Raw genomic sequence first — 5952 nt, 5'->3', positions numbered from 1 at the left:
ATGGAACAGGCTGACAGCTGTCAGTGGGGAGGGGGACTGAAGGAAAGAAGGGGGAGGGGTGAGCCAAAGAAGGTGTGTGCATCCATAACCCATGGACACAGACAACAGTGTGGTGATGGCCAGAGGGAGGGTGGGATGGGGGCTGGGTAGAGGTCGCCAAAGGGGGGAGAAATGGGGACATCTGTAGTAGTGTCAATAATAAAAATAAAGAAAAAGTGGGAGAAAAAAAGAATTCTTGCCAAAATTTAAAAAATACCAGGAGAAACATGAAGTAGGCCTCGTTGAAAGGTTCAGGGGAATTGGAGAACAGTTCGGTGAGGGAGAAAATTTGTCTGTAGTGGAATTATGTATGTTATCATATTTAGCCTGCAAGCAGACTAATTGCCCTTGTTCACCTGGTCAACTGCCTTCACCCTCTATGTCTGTGCTGTGACATCATTTCCTCCTCATTCCTGTGTACTCCATAGCACTTTGCAACTCACCTTTCAAGGCATGGATGGCTTTTTTTCTGTGTCTGTCTCCTATGGACAAGTGGAAGGAAAGAACTATATCTCATTCTTCTTGCAGCCTCAGCAGCTAGGAACTGGCCCCTAGTAGGCACTCAAAGAAATTTGTCAAATTAGCAAATATAGAACTCTAAGCCTGGTCTTTTCCCAGGATTCTAAGTCTTCTGGATTCCCCTCCTTTGTTTCTTGCATCTAAGAGGACAAGAGTCTCTGTCCTACACCTGGCTGAAGACTCAGCCCTCAGCTGGTGCTCTGCTGGGCTGTCCCCTCCCTGCCTGCCTGGCACACAGGAAGGCATTGCTGAGGCTGGACAGGCACCCCTGAAAGCCACAGGGTGGGTGCTTCCTTGTTACACTTTTTCTGAATTCGTGCAGTGCAGGGTCTGCTGGGGGGGGGGGCTTGTTTTAATATCCAACACTGAACATTCCGGGTGAGCCCAACTCTCCATAAAATCTGGGGGTGGGGATCTACTCTAGCGTTAGGATGGTCTTCCTCTTCCTCCTCCTATTTGGCCTTTGGCAAAATTAGACTTTCTAATAGACCAAAGCAGAACGACAATTCTTCAAAATCTTGGACATAAAATCAGTAAGAGGTCTTGATGTGTTCCTATACCATTTAAACATTTTTTTGTCAGCTTCTGTTTCCCAAATTTATCTTCTATGGTTAACAAGCATTTGTGTTTTCTCTTCTAGTATTTTATTTTCCCCTGTATTTATTAACATTAGTACATGTTACTGAGGAGAAAATGGACTTAATGTGCTGGGAGAGAACTTGAGCCCAGGAAGGGTGGTTCTGATGTGATTGATTTAAACCAGTTATAATCTCAATTTCCTCCTCTCTTTCCCTCATAATTCAGCAGCTGTAATTCTTCTCTGCAACCCCTTCTAACATCCTTTTCATAAAGTAAATTCTTATATTTTCTGAAGTACTTAACAATATAATAGTAATTTGATGTGTCTTTTACATTTTTACTAGGAATGTTAATTGTTTTTATTAGTTTTTAAGTGGTTTGCCCAAACTTTCTTTCCTCCATTATTTTGCATGATTTTGCAGACAGCGAGGTTGTTCATTAACACGTTACAGTAGAAAACACGTGAGTCCCTGCAGTAACAACTGTGTCACTGAAACTTGAGCAGATACTGAAGCTTGCTAAGACTGTTTGCTCTTCTAAAAAATAGGGATAATAATAGTTCTTATCTGGGAGAATAAAATTATTGTGAGAAGCAAATGAGAAAGTGTCTATAAAATTCTTAGTACAGTAGCTGTATATAAAAAGTGCTCAACAACTTTACCAAGTATTATTATTATTGTTATTACTCTCCATCGGCCATCACTCAGGTGGCTTGACTGATTCTTTCTCACCCTGTCAGCTCTCCTTTGGACACCCTACTATTTGTCTTCATTCCCCTTAAGGTATGAGGCCCATGTCGTCAAGGTTGGACCTGTCCATAGAGGAATAGGGGCCTCAGCATCCTAGCTCTGTCCTCAATGTTATTGAGGACAGAGTTATTATTATAACTCTACATTAGTTTCTTTTCTTCCCAATACGTCCTCATGACAATGCAACAGAAAGATCTATGTGTTTATCACAGATAAGCCAAGTTTCTCTCATACTTACATAATTTTAAAAAGCCTATGTAAAGCTGAATGCTTAACCTACCAAATTTCATTTTGTCAGCCCACCATCAACCTAGTGAGCCCAGATGAGACCTGACTCTTTCGTGCTTTATTGCACCTTGCCCACCTCCTTCAGGCCATCTGCATGCTTGGCCAGTTTACTTTCTCTGTACTTTTCCAAATCACAAATAATGTTATTGAGAAGGATGAGAGCAGAGTCATTTTATCCTGAATTTTAGGATTTTCTCCAGGTTAACATTTTGGGGTATGGTTGTTCTCCCAGGTGTAAGTTTATCTAAATCTAATGTAATTTTCTCTACCTTTTCTCCATCTTAGCTGCAAACAGCCCCCCACCCCCGGACTGCCTGCCCCCCAGATAGGATCGGAAACCCTCTTGACTTGCCGAGTTGGCATGGCCAGTTTCCTTCCTGTGCCCCTCCCCCACCTTGAGAGTAAGATTGAGTGTTGCTCACTGTCTATTCTTTGCCTAGCACCCACGCTTCACTGGCTATTTGTCAAATGTTGATTGAATGAGTGAACGATGTTGCTGAGTGTCTAGCTGAAGTGAAGACACACATTTCTAAGGAGAGTGTCCTAATCTGCCAGCCAGGCAGCCAGACAGGAGAGGAAGTCCACCCACCCAGTTCTGGGTGGGCACGAGCAGGCGCCCCGATGTCTTCTGATGTTTGTAGAGCCCAGCAGTCAGGTTTTCAGCAGTCCTTTCTGGAATTTTGCATCTGTGACATTTATAGTAAACCCACGTGGGTGCTACCATTCTGTTACACAATGTGCTTGAACTACTTATTTACTCAAGTTGATGAAAAGGTTAATTTTCATGTTGTCTTTTGATAATGGGGCACATGAATTTCAGGTGATGCATATCACTTTAAAGTCTAGAGACAGTCTTTTAATTTAGTCGTTAATTCCAACAATGAATCATGGTAACTCTGCTTGAAAGGACTGATTGGATTCTTCCTGGATCAGCATAGGACAGCCTGTACAAGGAAGGCTGGGAGACCCCCAGGGTTCCAGGTCATTAGGTGGTGCTTTTCTTGAGGGCAGTGCCCTGCTGCTCACTCCTGTCCCCAAGAGCACAAAAACAAGATGGACGTGACATGAGCTTGAACAGATAAACTCCTCCAGCTCCTTCCCAGGCTCTTAACCCAGCTCCCTTGTATTTCCTATCTCAAGGCACCAGTGTGACCTAGCTGCCAAAACAGGGACGAAGAACAGCCTAGAACCCTTTTAATCAATCACAAAGTCCAGCGGGGCTCTCCTCTCAAATACGTACTACTCACATTCAGTGATGTGCTGGTCCACGTTCAACAGCCAATACTTGGGGGAAATAATTCCCCACTTGGTAGTATTGCCAGTTTCCATGGTGTAAATCTGCCCAGTGTGGCTACTGGCAATCTACTGGCATGAAGACACTCAATGTGGAGCTGGGAAGGGAGGTGCACAGGCTTGTACAAGCAGGCTCCAGCTCAGCACCGCACGTTCGTCCACGTTCCTGACCCCCCTGCACTGCACCGGATCCGGCTCACGACTTCCAAGGCTCCAGGATTGGGTCCTGCTGATGGTTCCAGCCTCATGGGCCCTGTTCCTGGAAGCTTTACTTGGCATGCTTTTGCTCCTGCTGAGTCATTTAGGTGTCCCATAATATCCTGTGTACAACTCTGTTTTTATATCCTATTGCTATGGTATTTTTTAATGTCATTGTTTCTCATTGGTTTAGGAACTGCTTGAGCACAGCAACTGATGGTAATGACAACAGCTAGTATTTATTGAGCTGGGAAGTGTGCAAAACCCCTTATGGGCATTATCTCCTTTAATCCTTACAACAACAATGTGAGGTAGATGCTCTTATTCATTTTATAGATAAGGAAACTGAGACATAGAGAGGCTAGGTGATTTGCCCACAGTTGCACAGCTAGGAAGTGTCTCAGCCATGTGGACCCCAGGTCTGACTACAGAACCAGGGCCCCTAACTACTAAGGCTCCTCTGGCTTTGTATCTCCAGCACTGTGCCGGGTCCATTGTAGGTGCCCCTGGACCATGTGTTGAGAGGTGTAATGAGGGAAGGCTAGTGTTGGCAGTGTTCCCAACCAGTCTCTTTGCTCTACTCTTGCCCACCTTCTCTCCTCACAGCAGCACAAACACCTTTCAAAACTATAAACCTGATCATGCCACCCCTCTGACAAAAAATTTTCAATGTCTGGAAATGTTAAGACAAATTCTTTGCTTTGATACCTACGAACCTCCATGATCTGCTATCTTCCAGTTTCGCTAGCTACACATTCTGCCATTTGCAATCACATCCATTTAAATCTTACTACACATCCAACAAATTCAGTATTTATGGGCTAACCACCCTGTCCCAGGCCTTGTGGGTCTGCTTAGGATCTGCACAAAACGATGCAATTTCTACCCTAGAGAAGCTTAGAGTTCAGCACGGAGAGACAGACAGCCCCATGTAACTGCTGCCATGGTGGAACTAAACATAAGGGCAGCTTGCAGGGGGTAGTGAAGGGGCTGCTCTCAGTCTGCCACGCTCTTCCCCTGCCCTCCACCTCTGGCCGGAGCACCCGCACATCGCCACAGGAGTCCTGCTGCTGACTATTTAAATCCATTTGCCCATGCTCCTTTCTGTTCCTAGACTGTTTTTCTACCCACCTCTACTCATCCTTAAAATTCCTCTCAAGCATCACCTGCAGAAAATCCTTGGCCGACCCCGGCCAGGCCGATTGGTGCCCGTGTCTGCATCCATGCTAACACTGGACACCCTGTGCTGCTATAGCTAATTTTCTTGTCCCTCCCTCTGGACTGTGAGCTCCTCCTTGATTTTATTCCTGGGCACATCGTGGATGCTAAGTAAATGTTGAGTAAATGAGTCAAACAATTAGTTAATGATTGGCAATGTCTCTGGGGAAATGTCATCTTTAGTCGTCTAACTCTGACCTGGCTGTGGCTCTAACACCGACAGTAGAGTTTCCCCTCCTCCCTCTCCTCTTCTTCCGCCCCTCCTCCTTTGGAAGAGCCATTGACATTTCTGCTCCACTTTCTCATGCACACTGGCGTGTCAGAGGGAAATGATCTTGGTGTTTAAATCCAAAGGCAGCCCTGAGGGTGATCCTCACAATTGCTTTTTAGAATCTTTTTAAAATCTAGAGTTGCCATAAGAGACAAATGTCATCAGCTTGCCTGTGGTCGGCACACTCTGTGTGGCACGGCTGTGGGACAAAGGCTGCGAGAGTAGATAAAGAAGGAGTGGGATGGGGGCATCGGGGTGGGGACAGTGTGTGGGAAGGCAACCCATCAGATGGAAACAACAAGGTCTTCACACGGGGCGTGGTTGCGCAGGTGGGTGTGGGGGGAACCAGCAGGTAAGGAAAGGCTGTGCTCAGCCTGCTCGTACCTTCGGAGAAGCACCATTTCCCCAAAGGCACATGCATGTCCATTAGCAGGTCCTCCAAATGCAGCATGGATTTGTCTGTGGCACTCCCTGATGGGTTGCTTCTCATAACTGTGTGCTTTTTTCTCATCTGTCCAAGGCCAGTGCAGCAGGGCAGGTGACCATCCTGCAGCTGTCGCTGTGCCTGGAAGGGGAGGCAGAGAACTAGGGTGAAAAAGGGCTTTGCGTTCCGAGAGCCATAAAGGGGCAGTTCTCTGTCCTCCCAGGAGGCTGGGCAGCTTCTCCCTTTGGGAGCCGGACTGTGACAGCCCTTCCCAGGTGCAAAGATAAATGTAGGGAAGGGAACAGTCAAGGTTGGAAACAGAGCCTTCCTGACAGGTTTGGTTGGGTGTTATAAACCACTGTTTAAGACGTTTA

This window comes from Phyllostomus discolor, chromosome 2, assembly GCF_004126475.2.
Source record: "Phyllostomus discolor isolate MPI-MPIP mPhyDis1 chromosome 2, mPhyDis1.pri.v3, whole genome shotgun sequence".
NCBI lineage: Eukaryota > Metazoa > Chordata > Mammalia > Chiroptera > Phyllostomidae > Phyllostomus > Phyllostomus discolor.
This window is presented reverse-complemented; position numbering follows the sequence as displayed.